This window comes from Cervus elaphus, chromosome 33, assembly GCF_910594005.1.
Source record: "Cervus elaphus chromosome 33, mCerEla1.1, whole genome shotgun sequence".
NCBI classification, from domain to species: domain Eukaryota; kingdom Metazoa; phylum Chordata; class Mammalia; order Artiodactyla; family Cervidae; genus Cervus; species Cervus elaphus.
This window is the reverse complement of record NC_057847.1, coordinates 74,818,035-74,842,398: the sequence shown is the minus strand read 5'-3', so window position 1 is coordinate 74,842,398 and position 24,364 is coordinate 74,818,035.

Genomic DNA, 24,364 nt, shown 5'->3' with positions numbered 1-24,364 from the left:
TGAAGAGCACTTAATCTTGGAAACCATGGACCTGGGCAATGATCTGAAAGATGGATGGGATCAAAGAAGACTTCCTTGAGCAGGTCAAGCTTGAAATGATCCTTAAAAACAATAGAAGCAGTTAGTTGTTGAAGCTGTGAGGGCATAAAAGATGCCCGATACATCTTTGGATCTTCATAAAGCATCCAACATAGTGTCCAACAAAAATTTGGTGATTGAATGAAGGATAAATCCATATATGTACCTAATCTTTCATGTCAACAATCTTAGTTCACATATGAGTTTACACCTCACAGTTATATTCTGTAATACTCTTTCTGCTTTTAGTATCTCTTCCTGCCCTTCTCCACCATCCACCTGGATTGGCATCATTAATCCCTACAAAGCTTCATGTTTTTCATATGGAGCCCCAGGGTCTATTTTACAGTCTTCAAACTTCAGAGCCAAATATTCAAGGCCCACATACTAGACCCCAATCTAGTTCTCCAAACATTGTTTTTCTGCACAAACCATCTTCAGGAGTCAATTTAGTCCACACGCTTCCCCTGAGATGCACTGGGCAGTCCTTTAAAGGGCACAAAGCTGCTTTAAGAAGTTTATAAACCAGTAGACTAGCTCAGTAAGAACAATAAGCAGTGGTTTTCAGGGAAGATTTGCAGGAATGCAAGGGCCAGGATGTGACCAGAAGGGATAATAGAGGAACTAGAAAGTCTAGCAAAAATTGTTCTCTTTTTTTGCTCAAATCATATGTAACCCTTGGGTTTGTAAAACTGATCAAGAACAAAATTTTGCAAAATTTCCAGCCCTTTTCACATCTTAGCTTTTGCAAAGTGCTGCAAAAAAAGGCATGTTTCCTTTTTCTATCTGTATCCTGTACTCCCTGTGATTGAAAGAGCAAAGGCAGCATGAAAACAAAAATGTAATAGAGGAACAATCTGTCAACTGTTTTCAACCAAGCCAGGAATCATTGGAATTGAAGCAAGGGCTTCAAGTGTTACCAGCTTTGATGATTCATTCTGTCCTCGGGTCTGCTTTTTGGCTTTGGTTCTAACCCCTCCATGCTGTTTTCTGCACCTTCACCTCTGTGGGCACTGGCATCTGAAAGAGCCTGAATTTTTTTATCAGCTGCATCAACTCATTTGCAAACGTGCAGCTTCAGCCTTTGTTAGTTCTCTCTCTCTTCTGTTGTTCTGTAATTGAATTACAGCCTGGTCTGAAATCTGTCTCTTCATTCTCTGGCTTTCAGCATGTAATTGCATGCAATTGTATTAAAATTGTTGGGCAGGAGTTGTCCCTGTATTTTGTAGACCAGTGAATTCAATAAAGGCATACATAGAGTATGCATCCCTGCAAGTGTGCGCATGCGCGCACACACACACACACACACACACACACACACACACACACACACACACACACACACACACACACACACACACACACACACACACACACACACACAGAGTAAATTTCTTTCCAGGGAGTTCTCATAGCTCTAATGAAGAGAGACCCCAAACATCCTAATACCCTGGATCCCCACTGCACTCAATATTTACTGGTTCTAAAACATTTACCTCACTGTTTGATGTTTATATCTTTGCTTTTCACCTTCTCCTCATCCTGTGGACTGTAAGCTCCTGGAAAGTAAGGAATTAAACTTTCATTTCTATATCCCAATACCAGCCTAGTTGTGGCATGTCACAATTGTTTAATGACTATGGACTGAATACCAATTATCTTGGACTGTTTTTTGAAATTCAGAACTATATATGATTTCTTATGAAAAAAATTCTCTAAAGCAGAGACTTGAAGCTCTTATTTTATCATAACCCTTTTCCCATATTCTTGAGAGTGTCTCTAAATTGAGATATTTTTAGAAATTCTCAAATAAAAGTTGCTTAAATAATAAAAGAAAATAATACCTAGGATTAACTTAATTTAGGCAAATGTGTGCTTTTGCAGAAATGAATACCAGGGCAAACACCAAGAAGGTGTCCACATGATTTGCTGGTCCACAGCAGGTGTTACAACACACACACACACACACACACACACAAACCTGACCTTGCACATGACCCCTGGTTCCCTGTGATCAGAGATACTGGCTATTTTCACATGTCCAACTGAAATCAGGAGTGTGGGGATGTTTGGAGAAAAGTTAACTCTGTGGTAGGTTCGTTTCCTGGCCAGAAAAGCATTAAAAATATATTCAGTCTCATTAGTGATTAAGGAAACATAAATCTTAACCAAATGAGATGCCATTTTTACTTGTAAGATTGAAAATCTTAATGGCAAAACAAAAACTAAATAAACAAAAGCACCCAGAGCTGATAAGAATGAAAGGAGACTGAGCTTTCACATCCTATTGGTGAGAATGCAGAGCGGAAGGCAGTTTGTGCACACCCCAGCCAGTAACTGCTCCAAAGAATTGTTCCTGCAAAACCTCTCATGTGAAATGCATAAAAAGCTATCTACAAAAAATATCCACCACAGGGTAATTGGACATAGCCCCAAAACACAAATAAATCTACATATGCGTCAATATAATAATATTTTAATAATCCATAATGTATCCATGGGCTTCCCAGGTGGCACAAGCGGTAAAGAACCTGTCTGCCAAAGCAGGAGACACAAGAGATGCAGGTTCAGTCCCTGGGTCGGGAAGATGCCCTGGAGGAGGGTAGGGCAACCCACTCCAGGATTCTTGCCTGGGCAATCCCATGGACAGGGGAGCCTGGTGGGCTATAGTCCATGGGGTCGCAAAAGAGTCGAACACAACTGAAGTGACTTATCATACGTATACTAACGTTTCCATGAGAAGAATCCTATGCAACCAATAAAAAGAACAAACAGGTCTTTATGGATTAGTTTGCCCCCATGTGTTATTAAGCAGAACTCAAGTGACAGAACAATATTTCTAAAATGACATCTCACTGTATATGTGTGTGTATATATTTCTTCACATACATTTCTAGAAAGGTACATATAATATTTTATAGTTATGAATTGTAAGCATTACTTCAGTACAGTTTTGAAGTAGAGAGAGGCAATAAAGGCTCATTTACAAATCTCTTGATGTGCTCAAAACCTATGAAAACATGGAGGAAATGTTTCTGGAGATTTCTTATTATACATGTGTGTCTTTAATACTTCCAAATGGTAAACCAATTCATTCATTGGTTTAAAATAAGGGATATTTTATTTAAAAAATTGAATAATCATGTACTGCTGGCATTGGAACATTATATATCCTCTTTTCAATGCAGGTGTGGTCTAAAGCAATATGCCACCACCTCCCACCTTCCAGAGAAGAGAACCTGGGAACAGCACGCCAGAATGCTGGTCCCTGTTCCCAGTGTTCCTATTTCTGCAGCTGTGACCTAGGCTCAGGCATAACTCTAGAGGTGGAAGGAAATCAATCCCATTCGGAGTTCCCCCCAGGGGCCTATTCGCTGGTCCAGGGGCCAAAACATGGAAATATATCTTAATACATCTCTTCATCTCTCAAGGTCTTGGCAACTGTCCCTAGAAATACAGGCTACAAATCTTTAGACCATGCATGGTTCCTTCAAATAAATCACATTTAGTTAATGTAAAGTTCTAATGACTATAATATCAAATGACGATAATTCTTCACTTCAACCAAGAATCAGACGATATGGACAAAAAGGCAGAGTTTAGAGACAAAGTCCTATATCTAGGATATATTATTTTCATACGTATTATTTTCATTCCTTATCCTGACAAGAGAAGTTAGATGTGTGTTCTCAATTATAGAGGAGCAAGTTGAAGCTGAGAAAGATCAAATGACTCAAAGTCACACAGTTCATAAAAATCAGGATTAGAATCAAAGTTTGTCTGACTCCAAAACCCGTATAGTTCCCCTGGAACGTGTTGCCTTCCAAAGCATTAGGATTTAGTGAAGAAAGTAAGTGAATTTGCCTTTTCACTCTCCAGGCATTTCTCATAGAATCCCCTATTTTAATTTCAGTAATCTGTGTGGCTACTAATTAGGTAGCACCTGTCCCAGTTGTATTAGGCTAGGGTGTTTTTCCCATTGATTTTGCTCTCAAACTCAGGTTCACCTGCTCGCTGCTCAAAAGGCAATAATTCAAGAGGCAAGCATTGGTAGAAAGGAAAGGTCTTTTAACCAAAAAGGTCAGCAGTCTGGAGAGAAAGTGAACTCATGTCCAGAGACCAACTCCCAAGATTCTGCTCAGCCATAACTGTTTTTCAAGAGAAAAAAAGCAGAAGAATCTCAGTGAATCACTGAGGCAGGAAGTTAGGGTCTGCATCCTTCTCCATTATGTGCAGACTGATTGACTCTCTTCCTGAGCTGGTCTTGCTGACATGAGCTGTCTACAGGATTGCTCAGGGAGCCATTGGGGTAAAGAGCTATTCATTCTTTTTTTTTTTTTAATTTTTTTATTAGTTGGAGGCTAATTGCTTCACAACATTTCAGTGGGTTTTGTCATACATTGATATGAATCAGCCATAGATTTACACTTATTCCCCATCCCGATCCCCCCTCCCATCTCCCTCTCCACCCGATTCCTCTGGGTCTTCCCAGTGCACCAGGCCGGAGCACTTGTCTCATGCATCCCACCTGGGCTGGTGATCTGTTTCACCATAGATAGTATACATGCTGTTCTTTTGAAACATCCCACCCTCACCTTCTCCCACAGAGTTCAAAAGTCTGTTCTGTATTTCTGTGTCTCTTTTACTGTTTTGCATATAGGGTTATCGTTACCATCTTTCTAAATTCCATATATATGTGTTAGTATGCTGTAATGTTCTTTATCTTTCTGGCTTACTTCACTCTGTATAAGGGGCTCCAGTTTCATCCATCTCATTAGGACTGGTTCAAATGAATTCTTTTTGACGGCTGAGTAAAATTCCATGGTGTATATGTACCACAGCTTCCTTATCCATTCATCTGCTGATGGGCATCTAGGTTGCTTCCATGTCCTGGCTATTATAAACAGTGCTGCGATGAACATTGGGGTGCACGTGTCTCTTTCAGATCTGGTTTCCTCAGTGTGTATGCCCAGAAGTGGTATTGCTGGGTCATATGGCAGTTCTATTTCCAGTTTTTTAAGGAATCTCCACACTGTTTTCCATAGTGGCTGTACTAGTTTGCATTCCCACCAACAGTGTAAGAGGGTTCCCTTTTCTCCACAGCCTCTCCAGCATTTATTGCTTGTAGACTTTTGGATAGCAGCCATCCTGACTGGTGTGTAATGGTACCTCATTGTGGTTTTGATTTGCATTTCTCTAACAATGAGTGATGTTGAGCACCTTTTCATGTGTTTGTTAGCCATCTGTATGTCTTCTTTGGAGAAATGTCTGTTTAGTTCTCTGGCCCATTTTTTGATTGGGTCATTTATTTTTCTGGAATTGAGCTGCAGGAGTTGCTTGTATATTTTTGAGATTAATCCTTTGTCTGTTTCTTCATTTGCTATTATTTTCTCCCAATCTGACGGCTGTCTTTTCACCTTACTTATAGTTTCTTTTGTAGTGCAAAAGCTTTTAAGTTTCATTAGATCCCATTTGTTTAGTTTTGCTTTTATTTCCAATATTCTGGGAGGTGGGTCATAGAGGATCTTGCTGTGATTTATGTCGGAGAGTGTTTTGCCTATGTTCTCCTCTAGGAGTTTTATAGTTTCTGGTCTTACATTTAGATCTTTAATCCATTTTGAGTTTATTTTTGTGTATGGTGTTAGAAAGTGTTCTAGTTTCATTCTTTTGCAAGTGGTTGACCAGTTTTCCCAGCACCACTTGTTAAAGAGGTTGTCTTTTTTCCATTGTATATCCTTGCCTCCTTTGTCAAAGATAAGGTGTCCATAGGTCCGTGGATTTATCTCTGGGCTTTCTATTCTGTTCCATTGGTCTATATTTCTGTCTTTGTGCCAGTACCTTGGGCTAGAGCTATTCATTCTTTAAGTACTTCATTCTTAACTTCTTTTAATCTAAGAAAAGGATCAACAGGTTAGGCAAGGCATGGTATGCATTCACGAGAGCATAAGTCAGGAGTTAAGTTAAATTGCCTAGAGATCTCATTCCTATAATTAGGTTCTTCAAAGAGCTGCTTTCAATGTAACTATGTAAGCCCTAGAGTTTCCAAACCTGAACCATAGGATCTGAACCCTCAGGTGCTGTTGTTAGGAAAACACCACCAAGAAATGGAGCATTTCTTGCCACATAGTAAACAAGGATGTCACAGCCCTCAGAGATTCTGGCCCTCAAATGTGGATTTCTGAGCCCCAAGCGTACTTGGGAAGAATAATACCTGCTATCTGGTAGCTATCAGGCTGCAGCCACTCCCTACCATGAGCATTAAGAAGATGAGGGGATGTGAAAAACTCAGGATACTGGCCCCAGACAGCTGAGATGCATATGAAAGGAATGATTTCAGTTCACCCAGACTCTCACATCTTCCCATACATAGAAAAGCTCTAAATTCCTTAACCTGAGATATCTGATTTTCCTTACTAACAATAATCATTTAATGTTCAGACTACCTGCCCTTTGTTGCAAACTTCTATATAACCTGACTTCTCCTCCCCACCTCCACCTCCTCGGAGCAGTTCTCTCAGGGTTACTTGAGATGCTATCTCTCAGGCGTGAAATCCTAAAAATTCCCACTGAATAAAACATAACTTTCCACTTTAGGTTGTGACTATTTTCCAAGTCAACACCAGTGAATGAGAACACAACTAATTACAACCTAAAGTATTTGCTAAAAAACAATTTAGAAGCAGACAAAGGTTATTCTAATGTGGAAACAGCCACACCTTTTAGAGATTGACCCAAACCCGTGAAATCCCCTCTGGTTCTTGAATTTCCTGCAATCTGGGCCAGTGAGACTGTTCTGGCAGATAGAGCTGAATCCTAGTTTGAGCACTGGAAACAAACCCAGGTTGGATCTTTTTTAAACATGGCTTGGAGCCACATTTCCTTATTTTGTCTCAGTATTAGAAGGTCTAAATGACTTAGGTTCTTTGGGCCTCAATTGTTTGTTCACCTGTAAAATATAGTGATCATTAATGCTGCCACAAACTGTGGCCAGAGGGTTGGAAATGTTTACTGTAAAATCCTTACACAGTATATGGAAAGCAGCTCTTTTGCCCCTTTTTCCTGTTTGCCCATTTCTGTTCCCCTCTAGCCTTGAAAGAGCCTAATTATAGGAAGGAGATCACGAGGCAATATAACATATCTCCTAACTTATGCTCTCCTGACCATACCATGCATTGCCTAATATGTTGATTCTTTTCCTAGATAAAAAGAAGTAGGAATGAAGAATGAAGTAGTCAGAGAGTGACTAGCTCTCTATCCCCACCAGCCTCCTCAGCAATCCTGCAGGTAGATCACAGGGACAAGATAACATCTGAAGGGAGAGTCAGCTAGTCTGCACACAATGAAGAATGATGCAGACATAACCCAACCTCCTGTCTTAAAGTTTTACTGAGATTCCCCCCCCCCCCCCCCGCCTTTTTTCTCTTGAAAAACTAGCATGACTGAGCAGAATCTTTGGAGTTGCTGGACTCAGGACATGAGTCCCCCTTCTCCCCACATTGCCAGCTTTTCGGGTTAAACCATCTTTCCTTTCCACTGACATTGCCTCCAGAATTACTTGCTTTTGAGAGTGAGCTGCTGAACCTGAGTTTGGTAACATTCATTGACAAATGACTTCACAAAATCATTCAGTTAATTCTGAGTGTCTCCTAGGTGCCTGGCACAGCCGTGCAGAAGTTCATTACTGGATTACTGGTAGTTGAGGGAAGGGGGGTAGAAGGGGTGGACAAGCAACTACAAATATATTTGGCATATAGCAACTGACCATTAGATAATGGCTACTATGACTTCCTTCATATCAAAGATAATTCTTAGCGAGACAAATAAAGATCTAGTAATCATAAGGGCTTTGCTTCATTTCTCCATGAGGCAGGGAAGTGGAGTCATGGAGGCTTGATTTAAACATTTTAGCAAGACTTTAAAAGAGGAATTATTTTTAACATGGTTTAGCCTAAAGCTTTCACTGAGAAACTCAGCTAACTGAAGCCCTCACTTATATCTACCAAGATGTTAACAGAATGATTTTTCTGATTTTGATGAAAAAAACAATGGAAGAAGAAAATGGTCCCAGTGACATAGGGCCACTCTTCTTAAGTGAAAATTAGATGCAATTTCCATCCTACACAAAAAGTATGCTATGCTTGCAATATTCTTTTATCTATGGTGGGTTTATATAAAAAGTAAACAAGATATTTTGCAATCCATATTTAGTGATGTGCTTATACAATTAGAGGTGTTTATGAATCATCTTCATTATGCACTTAAACAGTTCATAAAAGTTATGAGTCCAATGTACTTACCCCTTTTCATTGTTGTAAACCTTTAAATATAAATGCAGTAAGAACAAAGAAACCAAAATGTGCATATTCTGGAGGCTTCACACCAACCCCTGCTTCAATTATGCATGAATTAACAGAAATGAATTTGTAGCATTTTATTTCTTGGTGTAATGGAGCTCAAGTATTTCATAAAGCGTAACCATACAGCAAATTCTGAGCTCATTTTAGAATAATTAGCACATTGATGTCACTTGTGTAGTTAAAAGGAAATGTTAAAATTTTCCCCTGGTAAGCACTTTTTGAAGGCTCACTCTGTTCTCCAAAGTGAGCAATCTTTCACTCAGAAGAAAGCTGGAAGCTCCATTTTCCCTGCATTTCATCTTCTTCCTCTTATACCTCGATTGAAATACTGGTGCTTATTCAGACAAGTCTTAATTACAGGCCTGGAGCAAGTGAAGAAGCCTCTGTAGATTAAGCAGGTAATTTTTTTAAAATGATGCATTTACCTCCAGTTCCTTCAGCTCAGTCCTTTGAATAATTAAGGCTGAACTAAGGGAGACCTAATATCCTCACAAGAAGATGCCTCCATTTAACATTCTCACCAAAATTTGGCATTCTCATATCTCATTCCCCCATCCCTTTCATAAAAGGAAAGTCACCCTCTTGGGAGGAAAAAGAAACCAACATTTACAGAATTTCTGCTATATGTCAAACAGTACTATGTGAGGTCTATTACCTTCCTAGCTCTTTGAACATTCCCATAATTCTACGAGGTCAGCAAAGGGCTTAGTTATTCCCATTTTGCAAATGAGGAGAGTAAGGCTCAAGAATATTAAGTGAGCTTCCCAAAGTCACACTACCAGTGGACAATTGAAGGGTTTAGTTCAAATTGGTCTAAATCAGGACTCTGTTCTTGCTTTATTCTGTGCCAGCCAAAGGTGACTGACAGCTTAAGCTGACAGTGGGTATTTGAATATGTTCAACATAAACCTCAACAGAAATTCATTCATTTAAGTCACTAAAATTATACACTATGCAGAAAGTTGTTAGAAAAGCTAATAAAACTGCAACCTCCTAACTCTAGGAAATGTGAGCATTAAATGGTGAGGGGTTTTACTGCCAAAAACCAGAGAGGTGGCCAAGGGGAACTTGGCAAAATCTAGAAGTTTTGCTCCATTATTGCTGAGATCTGACAAAGAAATTTGCACTATAAATTATTTTGACCTCCTAGAGATATCTTCACAGATAAGATTTTGAAATTTGAAACTATAGTAAACAACAGGAAAAATGAATAAGAAATGATGTGATTATTTTTCATAGCCATTGGCAAACATTGGATGACTACAACATCATAAAAGTGATGCTGGGTTTGGGAATAAAACTGAAGAAATTGGATGAATCTTGTTCCTTTACAGCTAGAGTAAGAATGAGAGATAGACAAAGAAAGTAGATAATTTACAGTCTCATGATTTGAGTGTATGGCTGGTATCTAGGTAGATAGATGCTAAGGTAGATGTTTTGCTTTGATCACTGAAGTAACCCAAGAACCTGGCACAAAATAGATATTCAGTAAATACCTACTTAACAAAAGAGAACTAGGGAGCACCTAGTTGCATGTAGGGATATTGCACGTAGATTTTATTAGGGATATTGCATGTGGATTTGGTAGTGAATGAGTGGCGAGGAGATGTGAAGTTTCCTGAGAGGGAATGATGTCTTTAAAAAAAAAAGAGTCAAAGAGTAGGAGTTAATCTGCTAGTGAGTGATGACTAAGGGAATGATATATGCAACGGTCAACAAGAGGTGAATGAATGTAGACATCTACTCCCCTGGGAAAGAAAATACTTCCACAATCTTGGTGTATAGGCTCTTGGGGCCAAGTGCAGAGGCTGAATAGGGAGGCAAAGAGTGTGGTGAATTCTTTTAGCAAGGAGTGTGAGGGGCTGGAAACCCTCTGGGTTAGATTTCTGGTCTCTTGCCATGATTAAAGCAGGATTTTTCATAGTACATACCAAGGAGTCCTTTCTTAAGGAAATTTTTAAAATGCTGGGATAAACAAAGCATATTTGTTTGTTTAACTTATAGATATTTAGCAAATCCATCAGATGGAAATTTTGCATATATTATTTTTAACCTTGCTTGACCATAAGAACTAACTTAGGAAATCGGTTTAGAAAACCTGGGCTTAAAGATGTACTAAATTAGCTGCAAAGCTCAAATCTGTTCTACTTTTTGGTCAGTTCAGGAATTTGCTGGATGCCTATGAAAAAGACTGAGTAGATACTGTGTGTTGACTGCAAAAATGCCCAACCTAAAAGCTGAGAATTATGTTTTATTCAGTGGACAAAACTGAGGATTTAAGCCCAGGACATAGCCTCTCAGATAGCTGTAAGGAACGGCTCTGAAGAGACAAGGGAGGAGCCAGGATATAAAGTTTTTGCAACAAAGACCAGGTAGTTGGAATATCAAACAATTACTCTTAATTAAAGAAAACCAGATATCTCAAGTTAATGAATTTAGAACTTTTCTATATATGGAAAGATGCAAGAGTCTGGGCTCACTGAAATTGCTATGCACCTCAGCTCTCTGGGGCCACTGTCTCATACTTTCTCATCCTGAGTCTCTTCAGGGTGCTTCTTTGGGGTAGGGCTTCAGTGGCTGATGGCTTGATGGCAGGCATCCTGGTTCTAGCCTGAGTTCTCTCAGGGCTCATATATGTGGAGGCTGTAATATGTTGACTTGATGGCTGCAACATCCTTTGTTTATTGATATGGCAGGCAACATTTTTCATTCAAAATGGCTGTGGAACAGACTATCTTCTGTGGTTAGAGGGAGCTCTGGACACACATAGGCCTATGAATCATAGATCTTTTCATTACACTCTGCCATATGACCAAATCTGTAAATCTTGGTTTAAGCTTCAGATTTCTACTTATCCACTCCTACTGGTTTCAGATTCTTGCTGGAATAGATAGTTGGGGCCAATCCCATCACTGTTTCTAATTCTAACAAAGTATCCTTTCAAATGCCTGGAACTTGGTTCAGTACATTCTGGGATGTACTTACCACCAGAGATGCCCCACTCTTGACTTACACAAATTATGGTTCCATGGTGGATGTGCATGCTCAGTCACTTCAGTCAATCTGACTCTTTGAGACCCTATGGACTGTAGCCTACCAGGCTCCTCTGTCCAAGGGATTTCCCTGGCAAGAATACTGGCTGAAGTGGGTTGCCATTTTCTACTCCTGGGGATCTTCTCCCCAAACTAGGGATTGAACCTACATCTCTGTGTCTCCTCAATTGGCAGGCAGATCCTTTACCCCCAGTGTCACCAAGGAAGCTCAGGTGCATACTATTCTTACGCCAAGTCTGCTACAGATTTGAAGCTCCTTATATATGAAAAGGTCATATATCACAACCAAACCAACCATCAGCCTTTGAATAATACTCCTTACAGAACTGCTGATCATCCACCCTGGAGTCTGACCCCTCAATGAAGCCAGAGATCTCAAATCTGGTCCTCTAGATCTGGGTACGTTCTCTCTGACTTTCAACCCTACCATATTGTCAAAAGCTGTCCTTTGAAATAAAAGCATTTTGAACAACACAAGATGAAAAAAAGGCATAAATGTTATTAACTTTACAACATTTGTTTTCACAAATGTCAGTTCAGTTCAGTTCAGTCGCTCAGTTGTGTCCGACTCTTTGTGACCCCATGAATCACAGCACGCCAGGCCTCCCTGTCCATCACAAACTCCCAGAGTTCACTCAGCCTCATGCCCATCAAGTCGGTGATGCCATCCAGCTATCTCATCCTCTGTCGTCCCCTTCTCCTCCTGCCCCCAATCCCTCCCAGCATCAGGGTCTTTTCCAATGAGTCAACTCTTCGCATGAGGTGGCCAAAGTATTGGAGTTTAAACTTCAGCTTCAGCATCAGTCCTTCCAATGAACACCCAAGAGTTATCTCCTTTAGGATGGACTGGTTGGATCTCCTTGCAGTCCAAGGGACTCTCAAGAGTCTTCTCCAACACCACAGTTCAAAGCATCAATTTTTCAGCGCTCAGCTTTCTTCACAGTCCAACTCTCACATCCATACATGACCACTGGAAAAACCATAGCCTTGACCAGACGGACCTTTTTTGGCAAAGTAATGTCTCTGCTTTTTAATATGCTATCTAGGTTGGTCATAACTTTCCTTCCGAAGACTAAGTGTCTTTTAATTTCATCGCTGCAGTCACCATCCGCAGTGATTTCGGAGCCCCAAAAAATAAAGTCTGACACTGTTTCCACTGTCTCCCCATCTATTTCCCATGAAGTGATGGGACCAGATGCCATGATCTTAGTTTTCTGAATGTTGAGCTTTAAGCCAACCTTTTCACTCTCCTCTTTCACTTTCATCAAGGGGCTTTTCAGTTCCTCTTCACTCTCTGACATAAGTGGGGTGTCATCTGCATATCTGAAGTTATTGATATTTCTCCCAGCAATCTTGATTCCAGCTTGTGCTTCTTCCAGCCCAGCATTCACAAGTGTTCACAGCCCATTTCACAAATGTAATGTGCTTTAAAAATACAAGTTGTTGTTTTGAATTACGGTTTTCTCTAGGTATATACCCTGGGGTAGGACCTCTGGGTCATGCAGTAGTTTTACAGTTAGTTTTTTAAGGATCTCCACACTGTTCTACACAGTGGTTGTATCAGTTTACATTCCTACTAACAGGGCAAGAGGGTTCCCTTTTCTTCATACCCTCTCCAGCATGTATTGTTTTTAGACCTTTTTGATGATGGCCATTCTGACTGGTGTGGGGTGATACTTCATTGTAGTTTTGATTTTCATTTCTCTAATAATTAGTGATGTTGATCATCTTTTCATGTGCCTCTTGGCCATCTGTATGTCTTCTGTGGAGAGATGTCTCTTAAGGTCTTCTGCCATTTTGCCATTGTTTTCTTTCTTTTTTTTTTTTTTTTTCTTCTTTTGTTATTGAGCTCAATGGACTGTTTATATATTTTTTGAGTTAATTCCTTGTCAGTTGCTTCACTTGCAAATATTTTCTCCTATTCTGAGGATTGTCTTTTCGTTTTGTTTATGGTTTCCTTACTCCTAATGTTAACTGCAGCATTATTTACAATAGCCAAGACATAGAAACAACCTAAATGTCCAAAAGATGAATGAATAAAGAAGATGTGGTACATATATACAATGAAAAATTACTCAGCCATAAAAAGGAACAGAACTGTGCCATTTGCAGAGACATACATGGACCTAGAGACTGTCGTACAGGGTGAAGTAAATCAGAAAGAGAAAAAATATCATATATTGATGTACATATTTGGAATCTAGAAAAATGGTACAGATGAACCTATTTCCAAGGAAGGAATAGAGCCACAAACCTAGAGAATGGATATGTGAACATAGAGGGAAGATGAGGGTGGGATGAACTGGGAGATTGGGATTGATGTATATACACCACCATGTATAAGACAGAGCTAATGGGAGAGCTGCTATAAAGCATAGGAAGCTCACCCGATGCTCTGTGATGACCTAGAGCGGCTGGGATGGTGGGTATGAGGGTTGCTCAAGAGGGAAGGGATAGATGTATGCAGATGGCTGATTTACTTCTTTCTACAGCAGAAGTGGCTTCTTAGGTGGCTATAGTGGTCAAGAATCTGCTTGTCAGTGCAGGAAACCCAGGTTTGATCCCTGGGTCTGAAGATCCTCTGGAGGAGGGCATGACAACCCCCTCCAGCACTCTTGCCTGGGAAATCCCCTAGACAGAGGAGCCTGGCAGGCCGCAGTCCATGGGGTCACAAGAGTCGGACATGACTGAAGTGACTTAGCATGCACATGCAGGAACAGCAGAAACTAACAGCACGTTGTAAAACAATTATATTTCAATTTTAAAAATGCAATTTTTTTTACAAAACTACAATGTTTGTTCTTACATATTTGATAACTCTGGTTTATTTTGCTCCTCCCAGATCACTGCTCTTAGCTGGGGTTTATCGCCACAGGAGGTGATGACCACCCCACTGTCTTCAAACTGCCTTCTCTTTAGATCGGTGTCACTTTCTTTGGTGCTTCCATAGTAGCTGACTCTGCCTTCTTCAGTCATAGGTAATCTTCATTTCTTATCTTCCCAAATGAAAGTCTTTATACTCCTTATTCATCAGATTTCTTTGAGCATATTTTAGATAAGCTTCAAGGTCACATTTTCAGCATCTGATAAAAATGTCCTCAATGGTGATTGCTTTTTGCTAAATTCCTCTCACATTTCTTATAAGTATTAAGACTATTTCTAGAGAATTGGTTTCTTTAACAGAATTAAATTTAAAATCCACAGATACACACCCATATTTATATATACACATTTTTATATTTCTGCATTATAATTATCATGCTTGGTCAAGCCTGTTTTTGTTTTGTCTTTATTTTTGTTTTTCAATTTCCTCAGGCTAAAAGCACAAATAATGGTTTATAAAATATTTCCACTAAAAATCTAAAAACCCTTAATTTGAGGAATACTACAATGATGTTATAGCCAGATAACCAATAATTTCCCCAAATTTAACTTAAAACTGTTGCTGTTGCTTCCTGACCTGCATATAGGTTTCTCAAGAGGCAGATCAGGTGGTCTGGTATGCCCATCTCTTTCAGAATTTTCCACAGTTGACTGTAATCCACACACTTAAAGGCTTTGGCATAGTCAATAAAGCAGATAGATGTTTTTCTGAAATTCTCTTGCTTTTTTGATGATCCAGCAGATGTTGGCAATTTGATCTCTGGCTCCTCTCCCTTTTCTAAATCCAGCTTGAACATCTGGAAGTTCACGGTTCACGTATTGCTGAAGCCTGGCTTGGAGAATTTTGAGCATTACTAGTGTGTGAGATGAGTGCAATTGTGTGATAGTTTGAGCATTCTTTGGGATTGCCTTTCTTTGGGATGGGAATGAAAACTGACCTTTTCCAGTCCTGTGGCCACTGCTGAGTTTTCCAAATTTGCTGGCATATTGAGTGAAGCACTTTCACAGCATTATCTTTCAGGATTTGAAATAGCTCAACTGGAATTCCATCACCTCCACTAGCTTTGTTCGTAGTAATGCTTTCTAAGGCCCACTTGACTTCACATTCCAGGATGTCTGGCTCTAGGTGAGTGATCACACCATTGTGATTATCTGGGTCTTGAAGATCTTTTTTGTATAGTTCTGTGTATTCTTGCCACCTCTTCTTAATATCTTTTGCTTCTGTTAGGTCCATACCATTTCTGTCCTTTATCAAACCCATTTTTGCATGAAATGTTCCCTTGGTATCTCTAATTTTCTTGAAGAGATCTCTAGTCTTTCCCATTCTATTGTTTTCCTCTATTTCTTTGCATTGATCACTGAGGAAGGTCAGCAATCTTATCTCTCCTTGCTATTCTTTGGAACTCTGCATTCAAATGGGAATATCTTTCCTTTTCTCCTTTGCTTTTTGCTTATCTTCTTTTCACAGCTATTTGTAAGGGCTCCTCAGACAACCATTTTGCCTTTTTGCGTTTCTTTTCCATGGGGATGGTCTTGATCCCTGTCTCCTGTACAATGTCACGAACCTCCGTCCATAGTTCATCAGGCAGCCTATCAAATCTAGTCCCTTAAATCTATTTCTCACTTCCACTGTATCATCATAAGGGATTTAATTTAGGTCATACCTGAATGGTCTAGTGGTTTTCCCCACTTTCTTCCATTTAAGTATGAATTTGGCAATAAAGAGTTCATGATCTGAGCCATAGTCAGCTCCCAGTCTTGTTTTAGCTGACTGTATAGAGCTTCTCCATCTTTGGCTGCAAAGAATATAATCAATCTGATTTTGGTATTGACCATCTGGTGATGTCCATGTCTAGAGTCTTCTCTTGTGTTGTTGGAAGGGTGTTTGCTATGACAAACTCTATTGGCAAAACTCTATTAGCCTTTGTGTGTGTGTCTGAGAGATGGCAAAAGTAGAGGCAGTATGTGGCTTGAAAAAACGTTAGGCTTCTCTGCAGTTCGGGGGAGAATAACATGCCAAAGGTCATTGCTCATCTCAAGTTCTCTGAAGACATCTGCAGCAGCAGGAAGGGCCAAAGATGTTCCTGAGTCTCTCATCAGGAAAAGGTTGGAAAAGGCTCTGACAGAGAATTATGTGATGGGGGACTTATACTCACTTGGGTTGGGAGTCACAGTTGTACAGATAAGACGCCTTGGATGCTGGTCATCCTTATGGGATAAAATGTTACATAGAAGGTAGAATAGTCTCTTCAAGATTTGGTTCAAGAATAACTGGATATCCACCTGCAAAAGAATGAAACTGGATCCCTATCACACCATCCCTACCTCACAACAATCTCGTCAATTCAATGTGATTGAAGAGTAAGATTGACTCAATACCTCCTCTAAATATGTTCAGGACCAGTTTATCAAATACTTAAAGAAGAATTAAGACCAATCCCCTAAAACTCTTCCATAGATAGAATACGGGCTACCATTTCTAATTCATTCTATGATAACAACAAAATTCTGATACCAAGGCTGGTCAAATGCATCACAACAAAACAAAATTACAGTCCAGTGTCCCTTTTGCAAATAGATAATAAAGTACTTTAAATATACTAGCAAACAGAGTCTAGCAGCGTATTAAAAGGATTATATCATGATCAAGTGAGATTAACCCTAAGAATAAAAGAAGGTTTCAACATATGAAAATGAATCAATGTTATACACCAAATTGTTGAAATGAATGAAGAAAAACACATGATCATTTTTATTAATGCATACAATGCATTGGACAAAGTCCATTACCTTTTATAATTTAAAAAATGAAGAAAAATAGCAGTTTTCTTCATCAACATGATAAAGGACATTTACAAATGCTCAGAGCTTCTATCATGCTCAATGGTGGAAAAGTGAAAGCTTTTTTCCTAAAATCTTGGAAAATAAAATAATGTCCGTTTTGCCATTCTATTCAACATTCTACTGAAAATTCTAGATACAGCAATTAAGCAAGTAAAAGAAATAAAAGCTATCCACATTGGAAAGGAAGAAGAAAAAATTCTATTTGCAGATGACATGGTCTTTTATAAATAAAATGGCCCAAAATTAACACATACACATAAAAAGTTAGGGTTAGTAAATGAATTCAGCAAAGTGAAAGGTATAAGATCAACACTTAAAAATAAGCTGTGTCACTATATACTAGAAATAAATAATCCAATAAGGAAATTGATAAAGCAATTTCATTTGTGATAGCATCATAAAGAATAAATGCCAGGAATAAATTCAACCAAGAAGGCTCAAGATTTGTACACTGAAAACTATAAACATTGCTAAAAGAAATTAATAAAAACAAAAGTACATCACATATTTAAGATTTGGAAGAGAGAAGATTGTTATGATTCAGTATTTCTCAAAGCAATCTACAGATTCAGTGCAATTCCTATCAAAATTCCAGTGACCCCTTTTGTCATACTGGGAAAGCCAACCCTAGAATTTATATGAAATTCCAAGGGGTTCTGATCTGAACAGTCAAAACATTATCAGGAAATAAGAACTACATCGGGGGACTCACACTACCTAATTTCTAAACTTACTACTAATGTACAATAGTCAAACAGTGTAGTACTGGCATAAGAATAGACCAATGAGATGGAATGAAGTTTCCAATTTACCCTACTATATACAGTTGACAATATGGCTTTGAACTGTGTTAGTCCACTTACACATGGATTTTTGTCAATAAATACTTACTACAGTTCTTCATAATCTGAGATCATTTGAATTCCCGGATGTGAAACCACAGATACATGGGGCCAACTGTAAAGTTATAAGCAAATTTTCTGCTATGCAGAGGATCAGTGTCCACTCACTAAGTTGTTCAAGGGTCAACTGTCTTACCATTTTTTTTTTTTAATGAGAGTGCCAAAGTGATGCAATCAGTATAGAACAGCCTCTTCAACAAATGATGTTTAGATAACTGGATATCCACTTGCAAAAGAATAAAGTTGGGAACTTACTTCCCATCATATGCAAAAATTTGAGTAGACAGCTAAATATAAAAGCTCAATCTATAAAGCTTTATAACCTTCAATTTGACAGTGATTTCTTAGATATGACATCAAAAGTATAAACAACAGAAAAGATAAAATGTGCCTCATAAAAGCTCAAAACTTTTGTGCATCAGAAAAAGCTAACAGGAGACTGAAAAGACAACCAACACTGTGGGAGAATGTGTCTGCAAGTCATATTTCATAAAGAGACTAGTATCCAGAATATATAAAGAACTCCTAGCACTCAACAACAACAAAAAATGATAATCAAATTTTAAAATGGCAAAAGAACAAGACAGACATTTTCCCAAAGAAGTTGTGCTAATGGCTCAAAATTTTTAGTGTTTAGGTAAGTACAGATCGAAACCATGACAAAGTATGGCCAGAGTCAGAACAAAGGAAAACAAGTATTGTCAAGGATGAGAACCCCTGTTTCTTGCTGATGGGTATATGAGATCGTGCATACCAGAACAGACACAGATACTGAAATCAATAGCTAAAACACATCTCCACACCCTACCAAGTAAGAAATCTGTTAATCTTACTTATAAATAAAATAAGCAAGTTCATATTAGTGAAGACTATACTTTGGCCACCTCATGCGAAGAGTTGACTCATTGGAAAAAACCCTGATGCTGGGAGGGATTGGGGGCAAGAGGAGAAGGGAATGACAGAGGATGAGATGATTGGATGGCATCACCGACTCGATGGACATGAGTTTGAGTAAACTCCGGGAGTTGATAATGGACAGGGAGGCCTGGCACGCTGCGATTCATGGGGTCGCAAAGAGTCGGACACGACTGAGCAACTGAACTGAACTGAACTGATAGAGCATATGTGCACAGTTATGTATGGCTGATTTATGTAAATTGGGATTAGAAGAGTCATGTGTTCAATAAATTCTGGCTTATTCATGAGAATGTCTATACAGAATTTCTTCTAATTTCACCGCTATGACCTCTGTAGCTGTAATAGTCAATGAGGTAATATATTATATTAAACAACTATTTGACATTTTTTCCCTGTCAGTGAATTAACAACTCCATAGGGAGGAAAAGTTACTCAGCAATAATACTTCCTTTAATTTATACAATAATACTATGAGATGGTATTATGTCCTCACACTTTGTGGTTTAGATCATTTAAGTAGTTTGTCTAATGTCTAATGTTACATAGTCAGTAAATGACCAGGAATCAAAGCTTACTATATCCTGCTCTTCCTGAGAAAACATAACTACTCTCTATAGCTCTCACAGAGTATTCACAAAAGAACTACCATTCAATTCTCACTATCACATGTCTTTTAGAAGATAAGTCCATTTATTCTCTTTCTCTGTGGGGAGAAAGTTGGAAAGCAGCATAGGAAATCTGGAGGGGAGAGCCTGCCATGCCCAGGACCCTAGTTACGGATGCAAAGGATTTCTGTGCACAAGTTGCACCCCGTCTTCTGTTACCTGTTTCATGGGTAAGTGGAACTGCCATGGTCCTTCTTACCTTCTAGCCTATCCTTAGGCTAGGCAGGGATCCCTGCTTTCTGATCCAGCTTCCTCAGAAGTCTCTTCTTGGGCATGTTCTTTCAATGGGCTGAGACTAGAAATAGGCAGTGTGAACCTCAGGTTACAGTTATGCTATGCAGTCATTTTATCTCAGTAAAGCCAATATTACTATACCTTACTTGGCCATCAGGTTTTGTTTTTTGTTTTTTGTTTTTGTTTTTTTTTTAAGTATCTTCTAATATTTTGAACTCTGGAGCAAAGAAAAGATGAGGCTTGGTATCTCAATTTCCCACAGATCGAAGACTAACCCTCAAAATGTTTGGGGCTTGAATATCATCTGTAACTTTAAACTATGGACTTTAAACTACAAATTTGCCAAAATTCATGAAGAACACTGAAACATTTAGGATTTCTGAAATCCTAGCGTCCCTTTTCAATACTTGTTACTGATATATTGAAAGCACTAATAACAGTCTCTGGCACATAATAGATACAATATATACATAATGAATGAAGAAGCAATCTGCAAAAGAAGACCAAGATTTATGCATGAAATATTTACTGGAGCATTATGTGCCAAGACAAAACCAATGGAAACAAGTGTCTTACAAGCAGAGTGCTGGTAGGCCTTATGATGAATATCTATTATTCAATGAAATATGCAGCAAAGATTTGCACTTATTAAGTTATAATGACTTTTTTAAAAAATGGAACTGAGGAGGACTTCCCTGGTGGTCCAGTGGTTAAGAGTTCACCTTCCAATGCTGCAGACTCTGGTTCAGTCCCTGGTCGGGGAACTAAGATCCCCCCACATCCTGTGGAGCAACTGAGCCCATGAGCCGCACTAGAGAGCGAGTGTTCCAGAGCCAAGAGAAAGTCCACACACCACGACAGAGATCAGTGCAGCAAAAGGGAGATGGAAGTGACGCAGAACAGCCCAATGAAATAGGACACACAGGTGCCTTATTTGCATGTTAATCTGCTATAGATTAAAAGTACCTAGAGGGAAGATACAGACATGCTGGAGAGTGTTCTAAATTGGAAATCAGAATTCTCATCTGCTACCATTCCTTCCCAAAGCCATCTCTGGAATAACACAGTAATCACAGGGAACCACCTGTTATCGGAGTGGCAGCTGATAGCCAGACAGGGAGTTCAGTGCGATGGACTATCCTGATAAAGGAATAAATGGGCCAACACCCAGACCAGGTTCTTTTCACTAAATCATTCACCCTGAACACTGTTGCAGTCCCCTGGGGGAGAGTTCATTCTTCTTACTGGCACAAACGGCTGTGTGTGGCAGAGCCTAATTCTAGCTCTCCTGAGAGTGACCATAACTGTGTCTTCAATTCTCATACTATCTAGTAAGAGCTGATGGGTCAGGAATGGAAAAGAAGGTTTACTTCTTCCAGATTATGTGTCTCAAACACAATTCAATTTCCTTCTTTAATAGGCAAGAGCTTAGTTGGTTAAAAGAGTAAAGATATGATTTATTGAGCAGGAATGCAATGAAAATTAACTAGTTGTGATAGAGTTTGCCTCAAATAGCCATCAGTAGGACCTTTTTTGCATCTTCTGTATGGGATAAAGTTGGGGAAATGAGACAGTGATACTTGATGCTAGAATGGATTTTGCCCTCTGGTTAGTGAACCTCTAACACCTAAAGGACTCCTGGCATATTTGTGCAATTCATGTGTTTTAATCTCTTTAGCATATGAATTGATACCAATTAATCCACTCAAATGGCCCCTACATTTTGTCTGCTGGTCCGTTCAAACAGACAGTAGGACTAGAGCCCAATAATTTTTATCAATCTTTCAAAGAGATTTAAATATTTGATTGCAGATTATCACAGGTGTTCATGGGACCTATATGTAGCAATTATTCAAGGGACACAGCCTTGTTCCCTTATTTTGGGAACAGGAAAAGCAAAGAAATTCAAATAGGAACAATAGACAAGCTGTTTATTGTCACCCTGCTTATCTGACATATACACAGAGCACATCATAAGAAATGCTAAGTCAAATGAGTTACAAGCTGGAGTCAAGATTGCCAGGAGAAATATCAGCAATCTTAGATGTGCAGATGATGCCACTCTAATGGCAGAAAGTGAAGAGGAACTAAAAAACCTCTTGGTGAGGGTGAAGGAAGAGAGTGAAAAATCTGGCTTAGAACTAAATATTAAAAAACTAAGATCATGGCATCCAGCCCCATCACTTCATGGCAAAAAGAAGGGGGAAAGGTGGAAGCAGTGACAAATTTCCTCTTCCTGGGTTCTAAAATCACTGCAAATGGTGACTGTAGCCTGAAATTAGAAGACAGTTGCCTCTTGGCAGAAAAGTCATGACAAACATAGACAGTTTGTTAAAAACCAAAGACATCACTTCACTGACAAAGGTCAGTATAATCGAGGCTATGGTCTTTCCAGTAGTCACATCTGGTTATGAGAGCTGGACCATGAAGAAGGTAGAGCAACAAAGAATTGATGTTTTCAAATGGTGGTGCTGGAGAAGACTCTTGAGAGTCCCTTAGAAAGCAAGGAGATCAAACCAGTCAATTTTGGAGGAAATCAACCCTGAATACTCATTGGAAGGACTGATGCTGAAGTTGAAGCGCCAATACTTTGGCCACCTGACGAAAACAGCCGACTCATTGGAAAAGACTCCGATGCTGGGGAAGACTGAAGGCAGAGAGAGAAGAGGGCGGCAGATGATGAGATGGTTGGATGACATCACCGATGCAATGGGCATGAACTTGGGAAAACTCTGGGAGACGGGGAGGGACAGGGAAGCCTGACATGCTGCAGTCCACGGGGTCATGAAGAGTCGGACATGACTAGGTTACTGAACAGCAACACAGGAGTGCTCTAACTTAAGTAGCTGCACTGTTCAGACAGGAAAAAACCAAGGATGGCAGAGAACACAGTATCCTTTCCAGCTGGAAAATGTGACTTGTCTTCTGCCAGGCTTTGAATGATAATCTGGAACCCAAGTAGCTGGCAAATTTGACAGGCACATACGAATACTTGTTTAGCCTGGCACTCAAAAGGCACAGCCATTTTGGAGAGACTTGAAGCAATTTCTCATAAATTTTAAGTACATACCTTATAATCCATAATGTCATTGTTAGTTAGCTACCTTAGATTCTCAAACATTTGCACAAGGAGACATGTAACAGTGTTCTTTTTAGAACTGTTGATAATAGGAAATAATTACAGGAAATTAAAATGTCTACTAGTGGAGGAAAAATAATTAAGTTGTTGCTATTCTCTCAACCCATCAGTTTAAAATAACAAGTTAAATGAACCACAGATAAATAAATTATATATATGCATATCAACATTGATATGTCACAAACATAACACTTTGGAAAACTGCAAAAGGGCATATTGTACAATGTCAGTCAAGAACATTTAAAAAGCACATAGAATGAACTAGATTAAAAAAAATAAATAAAAGTGAAAGTCTTTCAGTCACGTCCGACTCTTTGCAACCCCATGGACTGTAGCCCACCAGTCCAGTACAAGAGACCGTAGCTCCCTCTGTTCATGGAATTCTCTAGGCCAGAATACTAGAGTGGGTAGCCCTTCCCTTCTCCAGGGGATCTTCTCAACCCAGAGATCAAACCCAGGTTTCCCACATTGCAGGAGGATAGACATTTTCATAGACATAAATATATGTTGCAAAGGATAAAACAGCTACAGAAGGGCGCACACCAACCTCAGTAAAATGGTTACTTCTGGCGAAATGGAAGGAAGAACAGCTTCAACTGCACCTAAAACCGTCTATCCCTGCAAGCAAAAGTAACATGAAACAAATGCAGATAAATGTTAACATTTCTAAGTCAGAATGGTGAACTTGAGTTATTTTTATATTAATCTCTTTCCTTTTTTTATTATGAATGTGAATGTGCTTACTATGAATATGAATGTATTTATTATGGATGGACATGCCTGAGGTAGATGGAAACTTCCTAAACTTAATAAAGATCATATGGTTTAAAAAAACAAAAAAACAAAAAACAAAAAAAAACAAGCTAGTATCATACTTAAAGGTGAAAGATAGAAAGTTTCTTTCCCCTAAGATTGGGAACAAGCAAGGATGCCTGCTTTTGCCACTTCTATTCAACATAGTACTGGAAGTCCTACTCAGAGTATTTATGCTACAAAGATGGTAAAATAATCTGTCTGCAATGCAGGAGATGTGGGTTCAATCCCTGGGTTGGGAAGATACTCTGAAGAAGGAAATAGCTATCCACTCTAGTATTGTTGCCTGGAGAATTCCATGGTCAGAGGAGCCCAGTGGGCTACAGTCCATGGGGTTGCAAAGTGTCAGACACAACTGAGCAACTAACACTTTCACTTTCACTGTCCTTTTTTATATGACTGAAATTATTTATAATGAAAACAAATTTTTTTAAATGTCATAGAAGTTAACCATGGCATGGTCGTCCTGAACAACTTA